This window comes from Lactuca sativa, chromosome 6 (assembly GCF_002870075.4).
Source record: "Lactuca sativa cultivar Salinas chromosome 6, Lsat_Salinas_v11, whole genome shotgun sequence".
Lineage (NCBI taxonomy): Eukaryota > Viridiplantae > Streptophyta > Magnoliopsida > Asterales > Asteraceae > Lactuca > Lactuca sativa.
This window is the reverse complement of record NC_056628.2, coordinates 101,018,464-101,040,889: the sequence shown is the minus strand read 5'-3', so window position 1 is coordinate 101,040,889 and position 22,426 is coordinate 101,018,464.

Here is a 22,426-nt window from a genome sequence, read left to right as displayed (position 1 = left end):
TTTGTATGCTAGATTAGGATAATACCTTGGATGTTCATAATTGCATGTATAATAGAGAAAACATAGATCCAAGGTATTTAAGGTTGGATGTACACTTAGGAGTGTTAGAATGCACAAAACCCAACATATATCTCCTTTGCGGGTGGAGAAGGTGGTAAAATTACTCAACGAGGAACTGTCTCAAATGGGGTTTTAAGTTTCGAGAATGTTAATTTTGCTCCCGAGCTAAAGCATAGTTTGTTAAGTGTTTCTCAGATCTGTGACAAGGGCTATTCTACGCATTTCACTGATAAGGAATGCATGATTCTCAAGCCATGCTTTTTTATCCCAGAAGAGTGGATTCTTGTAAAATCTAAAAGGGATGGAAATGCCTATATCATTGATATGAAGAGCAATCTTCCAGAAAAAGTTACGTGCCTTTTCTCCAAGATCTCCGAACAAACTCCAATGCTGTGGCACAGAAGACTAGGTCATGCTAATGCCAACAATCTGAATCGTCTTGCAAAAAATGAGATGGTGTGTGGATTTCCTATCAAATACTTCATCACGTTTGAAAATTGTGTGTCATGCGCACAAGGAAAGCATCATAGAAAACCACACTTGCCAAAACAGGTCAACTCAATTAGCCAGGTGCTTCAATTGCTACATATGGATTTGTTTGGTCCAGTAAACGTTCTCAGCATCAACAGAAGTTCTTATTGTCTGGTTGTGATTGATGATTTCTCTCAGTTTACGTGGGTTTTCTTTCTATCCAACAAAGCTGGAGTTGCTGATTTGATCAAGAAGTTCATTGTATTAGTAGAGAACCAAACTAACGATCGTGTAAAGGCACTTCGTACCGACAACGGAACAGAGTTCAAGAATTCTGTACTCGATCACTTTTGCGCAGAAAAGGGTATCCTGCGTCAATTCAGTTCTGCTCACACATCCCAACAAAATGGTGTTGCTGAAAGGAGGAACAGAACTTTAAAGGACGCTGCAAGGACGATGTTGTGTGATTCAAAGCTATCGGTTTTCTTTTGGGCCGAGGCGAAAAACACTGCCTGTTATGTTCAAAATCGAGTGTTGATCAACAAAGCTTAGATGAAGACCCCGTATGAGATTCTCTACGGTCACAAGCCATCAGTCAGTGATTTCCGTGTATTTGGCTGTCCTTGCAATCTTCTTCACTTAGATGCCAACCCGAAGTTTAATGCAAAGGTCGATGATTGTTACTTCGTAGGGTATGATGCTCGCACTGCCTATAGAGTCTACAATAAGAAGAAAAAACAGATTGTGGAATCGCATGACATGCGTCGGTTGGAAGAAAATGAAATGGACGCTAGAGTGGGTCCGGATTGGCTGTTTGATTGCACATCGCTATTCAAATCAGTAAATGTGTCCTCGAGTGGCTCATCTGGATCTATTTCTAGTTTGAATAATTTTATGAAGTCGAAGACAAAGAAGTTGTCTACAGACCTCCATCTGCATCCTCTTCTTCATTCAAGAGGAAGTCTCCGGTTTCGTCTGAGGGGTAGTCCTCTGCTATGTCTGAGGGGGAGTCCTCTACTACACCAGAGGGGGAGTCATCTGCGCAACTTGATAGTCCTAAATCTCCAGTCCAAAATGATACTCCTGATGCTGAAGCTACACCATCTACACCTATGGAGAGAGAGTTCATGCATAATAACGCTTCCGCAACCACCTCAACCTTTATGGAACTACTCTTTCCTGAATTTATCTCAAATGAGTTTGTGGCAGAGCCTTTTGGAGTGGCTCAATCAGCAAATTAAGGAGGTATCAACATTCACACTCTTCCTGTCTCTCTCAATGATATCAGCCAAGAGATACCTTCAAGAATTCAATGCGATCATCCGATCGATAACATCATTGGTCAGCTGGGTGACGGTATTAAAACAAGAAGTCAGAGTGGAGATGTTAATACATGTCTCTACTCTTGCTTTATTTCTCAAATAGAGCCCAAGAATGTTGAAATGGCTCTGAATGAACCCAGTTGGGTAGATGCAATGCATGAGGAACTGCATCAATTTGAAAAACTCGGTGCTTGGAAGTTAGTTGAGTTACTAAAGGGCAAGAAGTCTCTTGACACAAGATGGGATTATCTCAATAAGCAGGACGATTCAGGGGTTATTGTTCGAAATAAATCTCGATGGGTAGTTCGAGGGTTTCGGCAAGTTGAGGGTCTTGATTACACTGAATTTTTTACTCCAGTAGCTCTCCTGGAGGCTATTCGTATCTTTCTAGCATATGCTTCTTACATGAACTTTACCGTGTATCAAATGGACGTCAAGACTGCCTTCTTGTATGCCAAGGTGAAGGAAGAAATTTATGTTGATCAACCTCCTGGGTTCGTTGACTCAAAATTTCCTAATCATGTATACAAGTTGGACAAGGCATTGTATGGGTTACATCAAGCTCCTCGAGCGTGGTACGCAACTCTAACTAAGCATTTGCTCGAGCATTGCTATTCTCGTGGCACCATCGATCAGAATTTGTTTATCAAGCATGTCGGCAATGATCAAATTCTTGTGCAAATCTATGTTGACGACATTATCTTTGGGTCGACCAGTCCGCAGCTCTACAAAGAATTCAAAGGTGTAATGAAGAAGCGGTTCGAGATGAGTTCGTTGGGAGAAATGACCATGTTTTTGGGGCTTTAGGTTAAACATAATTCAACCGGAATCCTGCTACATCAAGCCAAGTATGCGGAGGATATTCTTGAGAAGTTTGGGTTTCACGATGCAAAATCTGCTTCAACACCAATGGCTGAACGACCTCTTCTGACTCCAGATCCTGAAGGCGAATCCATAGATCAGACTCACTATCGATCGATGATCGGATTGCTGATGTATCTTACTACAAGCCGACCTGACATCATGTTTGCAGTTTGTCAATGCACACGTTATCAGGCTAATCCTAAACTTTCACATCTTATTGCTCTCAACAGAATTTTTCGGTATATCAAAGGGAGCCCAAAATTGGGTCTTTGGTATCCGAAGAATTCTGAATTTGATCTTTACACTTTTTTTGACAGTAATTATGGAGGCTGTGATCTTGATAGGAAATCAACCTCTGGAGGATGTCAATACCTAGGTGACAGAATAGTTTCGTGGCAATGCAAGAAGCAACACACTGTCTCAACTTCCACAGCGGAGGCGGAATACGTTGCTGCATCGGCCTACTGCTGTCAAGTTATCTGGATCCAACATCAGCTGTTGGACTACGGTTTGAATTATTTAGAAACGCCAATTTATTGTGATAATGAAGCTGCTATTCAAATTGCCAAAAACCCAGTCCAAAATTCTAAAACCAAACACATCGACATTAAAATTCATTTCATCGGGGACTGTTATGAACGTTCGCTAATCCGGCCGGAATAAGTCCACACTGATAATAATGTGGCGGATTTGTTCACAAAGCCATTTAACAAAGCTCGCTTCGATGTGCTTGTGGGTTTTCTAAAAACGATTCGTTTTGGGGATAAAGTTTTTTATTTATTTATTTTCTCTTTCTTCATTCTTTAATTTTATTTTTCATTCTTTTTTTTATTTTTTATTTTTTAATTTTTTATTTCTTAGGATAGATTAAATTTGAGCATTTCGTTTTCTTTTATTTTTACTCTCACCCATGCACAAATTTAGGGGGGAAATAATCAAAAATCTAAAAACAATAAAAAATTTCAAAAATATATTACTGGTAGTTTTGTTTGTAGGAGTTGTGAAGGGAAATGAAATTAGTAAGTGATAACGGCCAATCTGATTCCGTGTAACGTACCTAAGTTGAATTGTCAACGCTCTGTGCTCGATGCGATGGTAGGCACGAAAGACTTTAAATGGACTTGACTGGGGAGAGTTGAACTTAATGAATTCAAGGACTTGACAAACTTTGACCTAATTAGATCCGTTTAGCCTGACTTCACCACGCTCGGATAGGTTGAGCAAGGAGATATACATGGGAATCTACCGGTCACATTAAATAACCCGTATCTAGAACTGTGGATTCACTTTTCCTCGATGTGTGGATTCTGTCCTTAATTCTGGTTGGATGGGGCAACTGGTAAATTCTGATTAATTAGGTCTGTAGAAAATTGTTTTCTTTCTTTCTATCTGTTAGTCATATGCGTCATCGGGAGATCCATCCTAGACTGTAACATATGCAACTCTATTTCTCTGCATATTATATCTATGAAATTCTTCTTATCTGTTAGCCATATGCTGTCTCCTTTGCGTGACTGACAATCCGACCTGGTACACAGCATATGCAACCTTCTACTTTTCAATCCCTCTAAAACTATAAATAATAACAATCTGAATCTATCCTCTTTCCTAATGATTGTCTGCTCACCCGATGTAACGAGTACTCTGGAAGTCCTTGATGGCTGGGGCATATCAGGAAGCAGGAAACACGTTCTAGTACAATTAAAATTAAACACATACAGACTGTCTGTAGATCTCGCTGCTCGATTTAGGTGGACAACAATATCCCTAGTTGTAGTCAGTTAAATGGTCATAAGAAAAATCTATTTAAGAATTAGGGCCAATCATGATAATAAAGTTATAATTAGATATATACATGTATCATGTCATTGGTAAATTGACCAAATCTTGTAACAAATGTTTCGTGTTTAAGTGGACCACAATACTGGCGATCGATCAGACGAAGATGTGAAGATAAGAGTACCGACAAGTGAAATAAGGCTGTCCAACAACTTTGATCCCAACGTCACAAATTCAGTCACAGTAGTTAAATTTTAAGATTATATTTTAGTTGCAGTTAAATTACTGTAATTTTATTTTTAATTTTAATTTTAATTTTTATTTATTTTAAATTTATTTTTATTCTATCTTTAGTTTTTATTTTTATTTATTTCATTTTAATTTAATTTTTTTGCGGTTAAAACTTATAAGTTTATTTTATTTTATTTTATTTTTATTCTTTTATGCATAGTTAGTTTATTTTAATTTTACCTTTAGAAAAATCCTCAGAAAGAATTGTTTTAAAATTTTTTACTGTGTTGGACTCTGCTCAATACTGTGTGGTTATCAGGTAAATGGTAATGAGTATAAAAAGGTATTTACCGTCGGAATCTCCTTCATATCCTTGATTCCGGCCGTAAACATCCCTCTCCCTCTCTCTCTCTTCAAAAAAATTTCCGTCAAATCTTGGAAATCTAATCCGATAGTCTCGAAGGTAATGAGTTATGGATCAAGAATATGTATTTTATTGTGTGATTAACCGAGTTGTCGAAGCAGAAATCGAGAAAAATGACACGACGGAGCTTACGGCCCAAGCTTACGGCCGCAAGATGCTTGCTGCCGCAAACTCCGAATGATTGATAGTCTACTGTCCCGATTTGCGACCGTAAATCCTTATTAACCGCAATCTTCATGTGTTGGTCGTAAAATCTGTTCGTCAACCGTAAACCTAGTTCATCGGCCGCAAACTCGGTTCTTGGACCGCAAACCGGTGTTGACCGCAAATTGGTGTTGACTAAAAATTTAGACTTGATTTAAATGAAAGTTTTTTTTCATTTTTGACCCAAATTTAAAAAAAAATTAATTAATTAATTAATATTATTATTTTTGGGATCAAAATTAAATTAAAAGTCTTGTTGTTCGTTTGTTTTTTTTTCTGTCTTACTTGGTATGGTTAAGTGTAGGATAATGACGAACCTCAAATTTACGGATATGCACAATCTTGCTATTGTCTTGGCGGATGCTCCAGCTGTTCACTCAAATCTTCGGTCGATGATTCAAAGACTTCGGGAGTGCTGTTTGGCATCTGCTATTACAGTAAATCCTATTGTTTACCAGAATTTAATTAGAGAATTCCGGGCGACTGCCAACATGGATATGACTGATGCCGGTCATTTTACTGTTAAAGCTATAGTTCAAGGACGCGAAATTGTGATTAACCTAATTTCCCTACGGATATTGGGATTGAAGACACTCAGAGAATTATAAGGAGAATGAGTTATGAAGGAACTTCACCTCCAACTTTAAAGAAGCTTTTACATCCGTATTGGAGATTTTTAGCACACGTGTTCATTAGCTGCATTTCAGGGAGAAGATTGGGAGCAGATGAGATTTCTCAAAGGAATACTGGTGCAATTGTTTCTCTCGCCGCAGGAGTGAAGTTCAACTTTTCGAGATTCATCTTGGATGAGTTTGTTGTGAACATTCGAGCTTCAACTCGGGATACTTTCTTATTGTATCCCAGATTCATTCAGCTGTTCATCGATGCTCAGTTTCCGGATGTGAGAAAAGAAGGTGATATTTTGGATATGAAATCATTGGGTCCTCACACTGTAGGACTCATCAAACAGAATCGAAGAGGAAAGGTTATTTTTCAAGGAAAATACTCGCATGAAAAGTTTGGAAAGTTCACTCAACTGAATGAACCTATAGAATCTTATGGTTCATCTGACCAGGCTTCTTCTGAGAAGTCATCTCCAAACAACGCTGTTATTGATGTATCTAATGATGAAAGTACTTAAAAGGAAAATACTCCTACTCTTGATGCTCATGTGGTAGAAGAACATGGCTTAATGTCTAATCGTGCTCAAGGTGATGTTTCAGGAATGAATGTGGAGTTTGAAGCAAATGTTGAGGGAGATAAAAATGATTCCTTTAGTGATCTTGATCTCACTGGCTTTGATCATGATGATATTGCAGCTTCTCTAGCCAGTAGTGCTAATTTGGTGTCGAATGAGAAACTTGACATAATCTTTAACAGTGTCGATGAAGTTGTTCTTCCAAAAACGGAGACAAGGGAGTCTAATGAAGTTTTTGAAACTGCAACCCCTACTTCAAACCAAATGGCAAATATTTCCACTCCAATGGAGACGGTTATGGGATTTTACCCTCCTGTTTCTGTTCCTCCTACTTCAGAGTTATTTGTGAGTGATTCTGCAACAACACAGACTGGTCAACCCCCGTTGAAAAGAAGAAGAAGGGATCCAAGGCGAGTGAGCTAATTGTAAGTCTCGTTAGCGGCCTCCCAGTACCACCTACTACTACTCCCAGTCTTACCACAACCAAACTTTTTACTGTGGGTCCAAACACTACTTTTGATGTTGGTGGTTTCTCTAATGATCTAGGTGATGGTGGTTCTGAAGGAGACAACCTAACTATCTCAGGGCTACAGAAGGAGATATCAGTGTTGAGTCAGATAAACATTGAGCTTGACATTCGTGTGTCAGATCTTCAAGCTGAAAATTCAAAGCTTAATGATCTAGTGTCTGAGCTTCAATCTGAAAATTCAAAGCTTGGTATGCAAGTAGCTGATCTTACTAAGGACAAAGATCTAAAGTCAAAACGGATTTCTGATCTTCAAGATCACTTCAATCTCTTGACTTTAAGCTATTTTGAGCTAAAGAAGAAGCTTGAGGAAGAACTCGGTGATAAATACCAGACGTCTGCTGATGAATACAAGATCAATCTACATGTTCAAGCCTTTCCACTTACTTTGCCAACTGGTCAAACATCAGGAGCAGTTAATTGTGTTGAAGATGAGCCTCCTCAAGCCCCCCATGTTTCAGCAACCATTCGCGATGCACAAGAGGAAGTAGCTAAGAAAGGGCAATTGTTGTTTAAAAGAAACCCTAATCAGAATGCTTCTTGGGATGAACCTGCGATTACAATGACTGATCTTGAAGTTGTTCGATTCAGAGATACTTTCGGTGATAGATCGGGAATTTTTTCGTGGGGATTTCATGATCCTCTCAAGATGTGGATCGTGCTAAGGAAAAGTGGAAATTCTAAGCTCTACAGAGATAGTCATGATTTCAGTTCATGGACTAGGGTTGATCTGACAAAATTGTCTCGAGCTCCTTTCTCCAATCTCACAAACAATCCACAAGCGACTCGGTTCAAGCACTTCTTGAAGATCAAGTTAAGAAAGGGGTTCCTTCCATGACAACTGTTGACTCTGTTATAATAGAGCATTCTGATATCATTGATCCTAAAACTGACAAGCCTCTGCAAGTTGTGATGTGGCCCGCAACCAAGCAGGTCAAATAGTTCCATGTGCTTCAAAATTATCAAGATGGATCTCTAAGTTCAATGGAGTGTTAGGTTTTCAATGAAATTACTTCCGCTACGGTCATCAAGCTCAAGAATGGATGCATTCGACTCTATGATCGAAGAGATTTGTTACAATTCCAAAAATGGGATATTCATCACCTAAGCAACTTTCATATTTTGGTTGCAGAGGATACTTTTGAGGATGTTGCGAAGGTGTATACAACTATGAGTGCTGAGATTCTTAACAAGCGTATGTGGAATGGGGCAATGGGGCAAGCAGACGTTATGGTAGTCAATAAAGGTTAACTTCAAGCTAGCACCAAACCAAGGGTGAGATTGAAGGACCCAAATTAAAGGTTTGGTCTAGGCTTTGCAATGTAATAGTAGTTTGGTTTAGATGGAGTATGTTAGTAGGTGTTATAGCAAGTTTACGGTTCGTAATGAGTTTACGGCCGTAAACACCCTACGACCGTAAACTCTTCTCGGTCGTGGTCCCTATAAATAAAGGGTTAGTCAGACGTATTTTAGTTTTTGATGCCTTATTGTTCACGTCTTGTCTATCGTGTTGTACCGGACGTTTATAGCTATAAAACGTGTGCAAGCTTGGTTTATTCTCTTTTCGTCTCTATTCTTGTTTTGTGTGATTGTGTTTGCTTTTAATCACTGTTAACATCCGTTCTTAGGACCTTACAGCGGCAACAGTGCTAATTTGTTGAGCGTGTCAAACCCAAGAAATAAAGGGTACAAATGACTCCTTAAACAATACTACTATGCACTAATAATATAGTACAAGGTAAGTAGGGTCGATCCACAGAGAAACGGGACAAGTGTATATACCTTTTTGCGTAAGGTACAAAAATGGTCACAAAATGGGGGGAATTTATAAGCAATGATTTAAACTATAGAATAAAGCAATAAGTAAATGATTGCTTTAATGAAGTAGATTCAAGATTTGTAAGGACTCCAACTCCATGCAAGACAAATTAGCAAGTTGATTCCAAGGATGAAATGATATTTGTTCAATTCTATGTGAATTGGAACATGGAAATGCTAACAAGATCTAGCACCTCCCATTCACCACATTGATTAACCAAAATAAGATCTTTGATTAATCCTAACCTTACCAATCTAATCTAAACAAGCTCTTAGAATTAGCTTGAAAGATTGCATTAAACTTTATGTGAATGTTCCCAACAACACTCAATACTCCTCATAAGCTCGGGAGCATAAGAATGTGTGAATAAGATTTACACTAAATTCATTCAATAGAAATCAGTTTCGTGCTTGTTACCTAGTCCAATTTACAAAACAATTACGGATTTTGCAATTTGATAACTTGAATGATCTAACCCAAATTCAAATGGTCAATAAGAATAACAATTAGAATCAAACAATAGATTGAAACAAAATCAAATTCACTAGATAGAAAATTAAAAGAAAACATCAAGTCATATGATTGACATCACAAGTAGAAGTCAAGACATAAAGTTGGAGGATCTAGGGTTCTAGCCACTCATGAGTAGAACAAGATCACAAATCAATAAAATGAAATTAAATTTCTTACAAAATGAAATCAAATGTTCCCAAGTGTTAATCAACTTCAAAATCCTAAAGAAAATTGCCTTCTCTACTCGAAAAGTCGACCCGCAAAGTAAAACGTCGGTTCCCCCTTTTAAGAATGGTGAAAAACTGCTTTAAAACCCATATTTACGTTTACACGACCCGTGTAATTAACATTGTCGTTTACACGGCCCGCGTAAACGCAAAAATATATTGCGCATAAATCTATGTTTACACGGCCCGCGTAAACGCAAGGCTTACATTTACACGACCGTGTAAATCTCTGTAAATCCAAAATCTTCATTTCTTTGATATCTTGCTCCTCGGTGCTCCGTAAGTCCTTAAATTTTGTCCGCAACTTTCATTTACCTCCTCCAACAATATCCTACCTCCAAAAGTCCTTGAAATATCACAAAAGTATTTGAATGAAATTGCCTCATGAAAAATCCCGAAAACCATGCAAAATGCATGAGTTTAAGCCTATATGCAATGTACTTTTATGAAATAAAGCTACAAAATGGGTACATGAAATGCAACTAACAAATCTCCCCAAGCTTAAACCTTTCTTGTCCTCAAGAAAGAACAAGAAAACTTAAACCGGAGAAAATAAAATAAAAGAGAAGAAAAGAAAATCAAAGTTAAACTTTCTTTTGAAACTTGATGCAAGAAATCAAAACAAACATGAAAAAATATATCCAACCCAATTAACCCTATTTTGTACCATAGTTGAGAATATACCTGTCATGCCTTGAGTCAACTTGGCTTTAGTTTCAAAATATTATATAACAATAGAAATAAGACCTTAGCCACTCCCTAATACAACTCAACAGAATCAAAGATCAACACACTTGTTCCCTCACCATATTAGCAAGTCAATTAATAGAACAAATTATGGTCTTACTCTCGTAAAATTGTATGTGACAAAACATGCTCAATCATCTTTGTTTCACAAATTATAACAATGATCGACCCCAGCTATTTGTTGATCAACAACAATCTTTTTCTGAAAAATCTTTTCTAAAAATTCCCTAATATTTACCCAAATTGGTTACAAGATTCAAACCACTTACTCCAGTCCAAGTAATTAATATTGAGTCCCAATGTCATAAGTTCAAATCCAAGTCCAAGGGAATCTTTTGGCAGCCAAATATTTATCCTTAACATAATATACAATTAAACTATAAACACAACTATATACAAACTTCCTAATTACATTTTTTTTACAAATAAAGCTCATGGCTTTCTTTAAAATCCGTGTAATGGGCTTCCAACCAACACATCCAACTCAAATGACCTTAGTGTGCTAGATTTAAAAGGATCCCTCGAGTTTACTTGCCCGAACCTCAAAGGCTACAGATTAGCTTTATTTGGTTATTAAGTTCATGACTTTCTATGGAACCCGTGTAGCAAATTTTCAACTCAATCAGTCCCAAACAATTTAACTTTAGGTGATTAGGTTTAAAACACCCCTCAGAGTTTACTTGTTCGAGTCCCAAAGGTCACAAATTAACTTAATAATAATTTATTATTATTATTATTTTCATTTTTTCATATAAATAAGATAATATATAACACTCTTATTAATTTATTTGCTAGGCCTCTTTCTTTATATTTCCATCCTTGATTTTTATATTGTGGGACATCTCACGGTCTATTACCGTGAGGGACTTCTAGACATTTTTCGGGGGACTAAAGGTCAACATGCAAAGACCCGTAGGTATAGTTGAAAGTTATGTCCCCAAGCACGGTATATAAAAGGGAATGAGTGGAAATGACTTTTTAGAGCGCTGGAAGGCTCGGAACATCGAGATTTTATTTTCTTTTTATGAACTTTTGAATTTGGCATATTAAGTTCAATTGAGCATTACAACTCATAAGACCGGTCATATGTCCCAAAGAATTAACTCATACCTGCTGTTATGCTCCAATGTTGACAATCTTCTCACTTTCTGTTTTTCACAAGTAACTTGGAGAGGTGTGTTCGTGTGTGATTAACTTGCTTTTAGATTTTTCAATAAAAGAGCAAGCCAATTTCAAGGCACATGACTCATTTACCAGCTCAACTGTTTTGAAAAGATTCGGTTGCTTGGGATTGGATCGTTTTTTTTAATTATGCAATGAATGCAATGCAAAAATATAGATGCAAAAAAATGCAAAGAAAATAATAAAATTTAGAATAGAAAGAAAATCTTTTTGGTTTTTGAAAAAATTTCCATGCAGAAAAAAAAATGAAAAAGAAAATGAAATGAAAATTAATGCAATATGTACAAAGCTACATGCAACCTACATGCAACGGGATTTATGCATGGATGGATGCCCCTCCCCAAGATTAAAATATAGCATCGTCCTTGATGCTTGGAGAGAGGCATAGCCGGCCTATTGAGAATCGGATGGTGGAGGATGGTAGTTGGGTTGGGAATGGGTCCAAAACAATCACAAATGCATACCAATTGAATTTTTAAGCAAAATATGAACAACTAAAGATATGGAAAGAATTTACCAAATCGTTCTTGGAGCCTTGCAATTAAGGTGAGAACCTCCTCTTCATCCTCCCCAAGCTATCCGTGAAGTATTTTTGGAGCCAGAGATTCATTTTCTAGGATTAAAAAATAAGTTTAAAACTATTTGGGACATTAAAAAAAATCGAAATTTACCAAAGACTAAAAAGTTTTAAAAGAAAGGAAACAAATAACCCTGGGTTGCCTCCTGGTTAGCTGCCCTTGTTTTAAGTTGTTGGCTCGACTTAGCCCCTGAATGTGCTTTGTTCTAAGTAGGTGCGCCTTTATAACACATTAACCTTCTCGCCACTTCCTTCAATTGAAAACTTATCTTCTACCTAACTTTTTTTTCTTTTTTTTAAAGCACCTGCTCACAAAATGCTTTGCATAAACAATTAGTAACACCGTGTCCCCGGCAATGGCGCCAATTTGTTGAGCGTGTCAAACCCAACAAATAAAGGGTACAAATGACTCCTTAAACAATACTACTATGCACTAATAATGTAGTACAAGGTAAGTAGGGTCGATTCACAGAGAAACGGGACAAGTGTATATACCTTTTTGCGTAAGGTACAAAAATGGTCACAGAATGGGGGGAATTTATAAGCAATGATTTAAACTATAGAATAAAGCAATAAGTAAATGATTGCTTTAATGAAGTAGATTCAAGATTTGTAAGGACTCCAAATCCATGTAAGACAAATTAGCAATGTGATTCCAAGGATGAAATCATATTTGTTCAATTCTATCTAAATTGGTACGTGGAAATGCTAACAAGATCTAGCACCTCCCATTCACCACATTGATTAACCAAAATAAGCTCTTTGGTTAATCCTAACCTTACCAATCTAATCTAAACAAGCTCTTAGGATTAGGTTGAAAGATTGCATTAAACTTTATGTGAATGTTCCCAACAACACTCAATACTCCTCATAAGCTCGGGAGCATAAGAATGTGTGAATAAGATTTACACTAAATTCATTCAATAGAAATCAGTTTACTGCTTGTTACCTAGTCTAATTTACAAAACAATCACGGATTTTGCAATTATATAACTTGAATGATCTAACCCTAATTCAAATGGCCAATACGAATCACAATTAGAATCAAACATTCGATTGAAACAAAATCAAATTGACTAGATAGAAAATTGAAAGAAAACATCAAGTCATATGATCGAAATCACAACTAGAAGTCAAGACATAAAGTTGGAGGATCTAGGGTTCTAGCCACTCATGACTAGAACAAGATCACAAATCTAGAAAATGAAATTAAAGTTCTTACAAAATGAAATCAAATGTTCCCAAGTGTTAATCAACTTCAAAATCCTCAAGAAAATCGCCTTCTCTACTCCAAAAGTCGATCTCCTAAGTAAAAATCTGGTTCCCCTTTTTAAGAATGGTGAAAAACTGCTTTAAACCCCACGTTTACGTTTACACGGCCCGCATAAATTAACACTACCATTTACACGGCCCGCGTAAATGCAAAAATATACTGCGTAAAGATCTATGTTTACACGGCCCGCGTAAACGCAACGCTTGCATTTACACGACCGTGTAAATCTCTGTAAAGCCAAAATCTTCATTTCTTTGATATCTTGCTCCTCGGTGCTCCGTAAGTCCTGAAATTTTCTCCGCAACTTTCATTTACCTCCTCCAAAAATATCCTACCTCCAAAAGTCCTTGAAATATCACAAAAGTATTTGAATGAAATTGCCTCATGAAAAATCCTGAAAACCATTCAAAATGCATGAGTTTAAGCCTATATGCAATGTACTTTTATGAAATAAAGCTACAAAATGGGTACATGAAATGCAACTAACAAATCTCCCCAAGCTTAAACCTTTCTTCTCCTCAAGAAAGAACAAGAAAACTTAAACCGGAGAAAATAAAATAAAAGAGAAGAAAAGAAAATCAAAGTTAAACTTTCCTTTGAAACTTGATGCAAGAAATCAAAACAAACATGAAAAAATATATCCAACCCAATTAACCCTATTTTGTACCATAGTTGAGAATATACCTATCATGCCTTGAGTCAACTTGGCTTTAGTTTCAAAATATTATATAACAATAGAAATAAGACCTTAGCCACTCCCTAATACAACTCAACAGAATCAAAGATCAGCACACTTGTTCCCTCTCCATATTAGCAAGTCAATTAATAGAACAAATTATGGTCTTACTCTCGTGAAATTGTATGTAAAAAAACATGTTCAATCATCTTTGTTTCACAAATTATAACAATGATCGACCCTAGCTATTTGTTGATCAACAACAATCTTTTTCTGAAAAATCTTTTCTAAAAATTCCCTAATATTTACCCAAATTGGTTACAAGATTCAAACCACTTACTCCAGTCAAAGTAATTAACATTCAGTCCCAATGTCATAAGTTCAAATCCAAGTCCAAGGGAATCTTTTGGCAGCCAAATATTTTCCTAAACATAATATTCAATTAAATTATCATCACAACTATATACAAACTTCCTAATTACATTTTTTTACAAATAAAGCTCATGGATTTCTTTGAAATCCGTGTAACGGGCTTCCAGCCAACACATCCATATCAAATGACCTTAGTGTGCTAGATTTAAGAGGATCCCTCAGGTTTGCTTGCCCAAACCTCAAAGGCAGGTTTGCTTGGCCAAACCTCTAAGGCTACAGATTAGATTTATTTGGTTATTAAGTTCATGACTTTCTATGGATCCCGTGTAGCGAATTTTCGACTCAATCAGACACAAACAATTTAGCTTTAGGCGATTAGGTGTAAAACACCCCTCAGAGTTTATTTGTTCGAGTCCCAAAGGTCACAGATTAACTTAATAATAATTTATTATTATTATTATTATTTTTATTTTTTCATATAAATAAGATAATATATAACACTCTTATTAATTTATTTGCTAGGCCTCTTTCTTTATATTTCCGTCCTTGACTTTTCTACTGTGGGACATCTCACGATCTATTACCGTGAGGAACTTCTAGACATTTTTCGGGGGACTAAAGGTCAACATGCAAAGACCCGTAGGTTATGTTGGAAGCTATGTCCCCAAGCACAGTATATAAAAGGGAATGAGTAGAAATGACTTTTTTGAGCGCTGGAAGGCTCGGAACATTGAGATTTTGTATTCTTTTTACGAACTTTTGAATTTGGCATTTTAAGTTCAATTTAGCATTACTACTCATAAGACTGGTCATATGTCCCAAAGAATTAAGTCATACCGGTTGTTATCCTCCAATATTGACAATCTTCTCACTTTATGTTTTGCACAAGTAGCTTCGGGAGGTGTGTTCGTGTGTGAGTAACTTTCTTTTAGATTTTTCAATAAAAATAGCAAGCCAATTTCAAGGCACATGACTCATTTACCAGCTCAACTGTTTTGAAAAGATTCGGTTGCATGGGATTGGATCTTTTTTTTAATTATGCAACGACTGCCACGCAAAAAAAAAATGCAAAGAAAATAATAAAAATTAGAAATAAAAGAAAATCTTTTTCGTTTTTGAAAAATTTTCCATGCTGAAAAAAAATGAAAAAGAAAATGAAATGAAAATTAATGCAATATGTACAAAACTACATGCAACGGGATTTATGCATGGATGGATGTCCCTCCCCAAGCTTAAAATATAACATCTTCCTCGATGCTTGGAGAGAGGCATAGCCGGCCTATTGAGAATCAGATGGTGGAGGATGGTAGCTGGGTTGGGAATAGGTCCAAAACAGTCACAGATGCATACCAATTGAATTTTTAAGCAAAATATGAATGACTAAAGATATGGAAAGAATTTACCAAATCGTTCTAGGAGCCTTGCAATTATGGTGAGAACCTCCTCTTCATCCTCCCCAAGCTATCCGTGAAGTATTTTTTGAGCCAGAGATTCATTTTCTAGGAATAAAAAATAAGTTTAAAACCATTTGGGACATTAAAAAAAATTGAAATTTACCAAAGACTAAAAAGTTTTAAAAGAAAGGAAACAAATAACTCGGGGTTGTCTCCCGGTTAGCTGCCCTTGTTTTAAGTCGTTGGCTCGACTTGGCCCCTGAATGTGCTTTGTTCTAAGTAGGTGGGCCTTTACAACACATTAAACTTCTCGCCACTTCCTTCAGTTGAACACTTATCTTCTACCTAACTTTTTTTCTTTTTGTTTAAAGCACCTGCTCACAAGATGTTAGGCATAAACAATTAGTAGCACCATGTCCCCAGCAACGGCGCCAATTTGTTGAGCGTGTCAAACCCAACAAATAAAGGATACAAATGACTCCTTAAACACTACTACTATGCACTAATAATGTAGTACAAGGTAAGTAGGGTCGATCCATAGAGACACGGGACAAGTGTATATACCTTTTTGCATAAGGTACAAAAATGGTCACAAAATGGGGGGAATTTATAAGCAATGATTTAAACTATAGAATAAAGCAATAAGTAAATGATTGATTCAATGAAGTAGATTCAAGATTTGTAAGGACTCCAACTCCATGCAAGACAAATTAGCAATGTGATTCCAAGGATGAAATTATATTTGTTCAATTCTATCTAAATTGGTACATGGAAATTCTAACAAAATCTAACACCTCCCATTCACCACATTGATTAACCAAAACAAGCTCTTTGATTAATCATAACCTTACCAATCTAATCTAAACAAGATCTTAGAATTAGGTTGAAAGATTGCATTAAACTTTATGTGAATATTCCCAACAACACTCAATACTCCTCATAAGCTTGGGAGCATAAGAATGTGTGAATAAGATTTACACTAAATTAATTCAATAGAAATCAGTTTAGTGCTTGTTACCTAGTCCAATTTACAAAACAATTACGGATTTTGCAATTAGATAACTTGAATGATCTAACCCTAATTCAAATGGCCAATAAGAATCACAATTAGAATTAAACATTCGGTTGAAACAAAATCAAATTCACTAGATAGAAAATTTAAAGAAAACATCAAGTCATAAGATTGAAATCACAACTAGAAGTCAAGACATAAAGTTGGAGGATCTAAGGTTCTAGCCACTCATGACTAGAACAAATCACAAATCTAGAAAATGAAATTAAAGTTCTTACAAAATGAAATCAAATGTTCCCAAGTGTTAATCAACTTCAAAATCCTCAAGAAAATCGCCTTCTATACTCCAAAAGTCGACCCCCTATGTAAAAAGTCGGTTCCTTCTTTTAAGAATGGTGAAAAACTGCTTTAAAACCCACGTTTACGTTTACACGGCCCGCGTAAATTAACATTGTCATTTACACGGCCTGCGTAAACGCAAAAATATATTGTGCAGAAATCTACGTTTACACGGCCCGCGTAAACGCAAGGCTTGCATTTACACGGCCGTGTAAATCTCTATAAAGCCAAAATCTTCATTTCTTTGATATCTTGCTCCTCGGTGCTCCGCAAGTCCTGAAATTTTGTCCACAATTTTTATTTACCTCCTCCAACAATATCCTACCTCCAAAAGTCCCTGAAATATCACAAAAGTATTTGAATGAAATTGCCTCATGAAAAATCCCGCAAAACATGCAAAATGCATGAGTTTAAGCCTATATGCAATGTACTTTTATGAAATAAAGCTACAAAATGGGTACAAGAAATGAACCTAACAAATTCTCTATGGTCACAAGCCATCTGTCATCCATTTCCGCGTATTTGGTTGCCCTTGTACCCTTCTTCACCTAGAGTCCAACCCGAAGTTTAGTGCCAAAGCTGATGACTGCTATTTTGTCGGTTATGCTGCTCGCATTGCGTACAGGGTCTACAACAAAAGAACAAAGCAAATCGTAGAATCCTTCGATGTGCGCTGCTGGAGGAAAACGAAACGGATGCTAGACTGGGTCTTGATTGGCTGTTTGGTTACACGTCATCGTTCAAATCGTTCAATGTGTGTTCAGATAGTTTCTCTGGTTCTACTTTTGGTTCGAAGACTGTACTTGAAGATGAGATGAAGAAGTTGTTTACAGACCGCCGATAGTGTCTTCTGCGGTTCTTGCGGTGGAGTCATCTGTTCCAATTACTTGTCCATAATCTACAAGTCAACAAAACACTCTAGATGCTAATGCTACACCTCTAACTCCTGATGAAAGATATTTCATGTCCAGAGATGCTTCCGCTATTACTCAAACTTTTATGGAACTTCTCTTTCCTGAGCAAATTGCGATTGAGTTTGTGACAGATCCTTCTAATGAGACAGGTTCGTCTGAAGTGAATCATTCATCAAATGATGGAGTTATCAACATTCACAATCTTCCTGTTTCACTCAATGACATCAGCCAGGAGATACCTTCATGCATTCAACGCGATCATCTGATTGAAAATGTCATTGGCCAGCTGGGTGATGGTGTTAGAACAAGAAGTCAGAATGGAGATGTTAATACATGTCTCTATTCTTGCTTTATCTCTCAAATAGAGCCAAAAAAACGTTGAAATGGGTTTGAATGAGCCCAGCTGGGTAGATGCTATGCACGAAGAGTTAAATCAATTTGAAAAACTTGGGGTTTTGACGTTGGTTGAACTTCCTAAGGGCAAAAAGTCTCTTGACACACACTGGGTATACAGCAATAAGTAGGATGATTCCGGAGTCATATGTTACTTCCTCTACTGATTGGAAGAGATCCGACCTGGAATACTGAAGGGTTTTGAGCATTCTAACACTTCCTAAGTGTACATGCAACGCTAATAACCTTGGATCTATGTTTGTCTAATTATCATGCAAAGTTGAATTCCAAGGTTATATTCCTATCTAGCATACATGGGGAACAATTTTAACTTGAATCATAGATAGAATAACTTACCTTGTTGTTGCTTGTGTTCCTTGAAACCTTGTGAGCCTAGCACCCCAAGTGTGATGCCTCAAATGCTTCACACAACACCAAATGCTCTTGGAAAGACTCTTGAGATAACACACACTTCTCAAAATCGGCCAAGCCCTCTAGTTTCTTAGTGTAGCCGATTTTGGTGGAGAATATGCTTCTTATATAGTGTTGACACATCTAGGGTTACACCATGTAAACCCTAATGTGTCATGACTCTTCATTTCCATGACCCATGGGTTTGTAACTCCCATGGAGCATCCATGGAGCATCCTATGGGTAGAACCCAACTTGATAATCCATGGAGCCTCTTAGCCCACTATACAAGATATGGATGATTTACATAATCAACCCATATATTTAATTAGTTATCCTTTGATCACTTAATTAATTCCAAATTAATTCTTTGATCAACTAATTAAATAATATTATTAATATATTAGAACTTATAATATATTAATAATCTCCAAGTGTTATTTCTCTCATTTAGTCTATCCAATTGCATGGTGCCATGCAACCCAAATGGACCATGCCGGGTCGGGTCAAGTACACACCTGAAATAGTTATGGACTTAGACACCTTATCCAACAGTCTCCCACTTGGATAAGTCTAATAACTATTTCTCTAGTACTTCAGGAACCGACCGGCAATCGTAGCTCTTTCAAGGTCTCTCGGAACTGAGAAGATGATGGTACGCCATTTAAGATAAGTGATCATATAATCCTCTGTTCTAGATATCAGCCGGACAAATACATGGAACATTGTCTTGCTTATTGTCCAGCATTTGTTTCCCGATTTCCGATTTGTTTGACATAAAACTTAATTGAACACATCAACTTAGTTCTGACCGGGCTCGGTACATGGGTCAAAGCAAAATCATCGAGGGGCCCAGATATCAACTTCTCATCCAAGAAGGAACAGATAAACTTCGACTCATATGTTTGTTCTACCACTCATTGAATTACACACAAAAGCACGTTTCATAACATCGAGTTACCAATGCGTTTTCGTACAGTCAATGCATAACCAACTTGTAAGTAACAAATCATATCTCTAGGTTTGAAGACTTATATGATATTACCGTCTCACGATCACTCGAGATAGAATTCCATGAAGTGATTCCAGTGAGCGTGGGTTGAGTCCGATGCTCAGAACTTATGAGCACTCATGATTGTTGTAGCCTTGTCCAAGACCTCTACAACCAAACATGACAGTCTTGATTCATATCTACTTCCAACATATGACCGACTGTGGAGGTTTGAATAATATGTTATACCAAACAGAATTATTCTGGAAGTCAAAACATGCAAAAGAAATATAGTAAACGATCGACAAGTGATAGCAACACTTTACTCATAAATAAAACACTTTTATTCATCATCAAATGTCAATTACACTTTACAAATTTCGAGATTATCTAACTACTAAATCTAATATCATCCTTCAGCCCTATGCTCCGAGCAAGCTGAAGATGCTTAACCCGAGTCAGTCGCTTTGTGAGGGGATCTGCCGGATTCTCATCTGATGATACCCTCTTTGCCATGAGGTGTCCTTCTTCGATCCGATGTCTAATGAAATGGTATTTTCTGTCGATGTGTCTGGATCTCCCCTGATCCCTTGGTTCCTTGGCTAAGGCAACAGCACTTTCACTATCACAGAAAATTTCCATTGGCTCTTTAATAGCTGGTACAACTCCAAGGTCTCCAATGAAGTTCTTCAGCCATATCGCCTCCTTTGCTGCCTCGCTAGCTGCAATATACTCTGATTCACAAGTAGAATCTGCCACTGTCTCTTGCTTGGAACTCTTCCAAGAAATTGCTCCTCCGTTTAGGGTAAAGACCCAGCCCGACTGAGAGCGGAAATTATCCCTATCAGTCTGGAAGCTAGCATCACTATACCCTACAACTCTCAAGTCATCACTCCCACCGAGGGTAAGGACCCAGTCCTTAGTCCTCCGTAGGTACTTGAGGATATTCTTTACCGCAGTCCAGTGTGCCTTTCCAGGGTTCGCCTGATACCTGCTAACCATGCTCAGGGCAAAGGCTACATCGGGTCGAGTACACGTCATAGCATACATGATCGATCCTACAGCCGAAGCGTAAGGTGTTCGACTCATTTCTGCTATCTCAGCCTCAGTGCTAGGGCTTTGTATCTTACTCAATCTGGTGTTACTCTGGATGGGTAACTCTCCTTTCTTGGAATCCTGCATGCTGAATCTCTTCAGCACCTTATCCAAGTAGGTACTCTGACTAAGTCCGATTAGTCTTTTACTCCGATCTCTCAAGATCCTTATCCCTAAAATATAGGCAGCTTCACCAAGGTCCTTCATAGCGAAACACTTCCCAAGCCAGGACTTTACTTCCTGCAGGGTTGGAATGTCGTTTCCTATGAGTAGTATGTCATCCACATACAATACCAAAAAGCTAACTATACTCCCACTAGCCTTGACATACACACAAGATTCATCTTCACTCCTAGAAAAGCCAAATTCCTTGACCTTTTCATCAAAGCAAAGATTCCATCTGCGAGGTGCTTGCTTCAATCCATAAATGGATTTCTCAAGCTTACACACTCTATTAGGGTACTCGTTGCTGACAAAACCCTCTGGCTGACTCATGTAAACATCTTCAACCAACTTTCCATTAAGGAAAGCGGTTTTGACATCCATCTGCCATATTTCATAATCATGAAATGCAGCTATGGCTAACAAAACCCGAATAGACTTAATCTTGGCTACTGGAGAAAAGGTCTCATCATAATCCACTCCAGGAATTTGAGAGAAGCCCTTTGCAACCAGTCTAGCCTTATAAGTGTGTACTTTACCATCCATGTCGGTCTTCTTCTTGAAAACCCATTTGCACCCTACTGTCTTGCGACCTGGTACATTTTCAACCAAGTTCCAAACTTGATTGTCATACATGGATTGTATCTCGCTATCCATAGCCTCTTTCCATTTAGCAGACTTGGGGCCTACCATGGCTTCCTCGTAGCTGTTAGGGTCATCTTGACTTACTAGTGTCCCATCACTAATAAGTGTCTCACCTTCTGCAGTAATATGGAATCCATAGTAATGCTCAGGTGCACTCCTAACTCTCGTGGAACGTCTCAGAGGTACAGATTTGTCAATTGGCTCAACAGGAGTTTCCTCCTCAAGTTGAGGGCTAGAGTTTGAAGTTCCTTCATCGCTTGATTCTTGAATTTCTTCAAGATCAATTTGCCTCCCACTGTCTCCTTGGCTTATAAACTCTCTTTCTCGAAAGACTCCTCTTCTTGCTACAAAGACCACATTGTCACTAGGTCTGTAGAAGAGGTAACCAAAGGATCGCTGTGGGTAACCGATGAAAATACACCTCTCGCTTCGAGGTTCGAGCTTATCATGAGTCTCGCGTCTCACGAAAGCCTCACAACCCCAAATCTTGATGTGGTCTAGTTTAGGTACTTTACCAGTCCACATCTCGTGAGGAGTTTTGGCAACTTTCTTTGTAGGGACTAGATTAAGAATATGGGCGGCAGTCTCTAAGGCATACCCCCAAA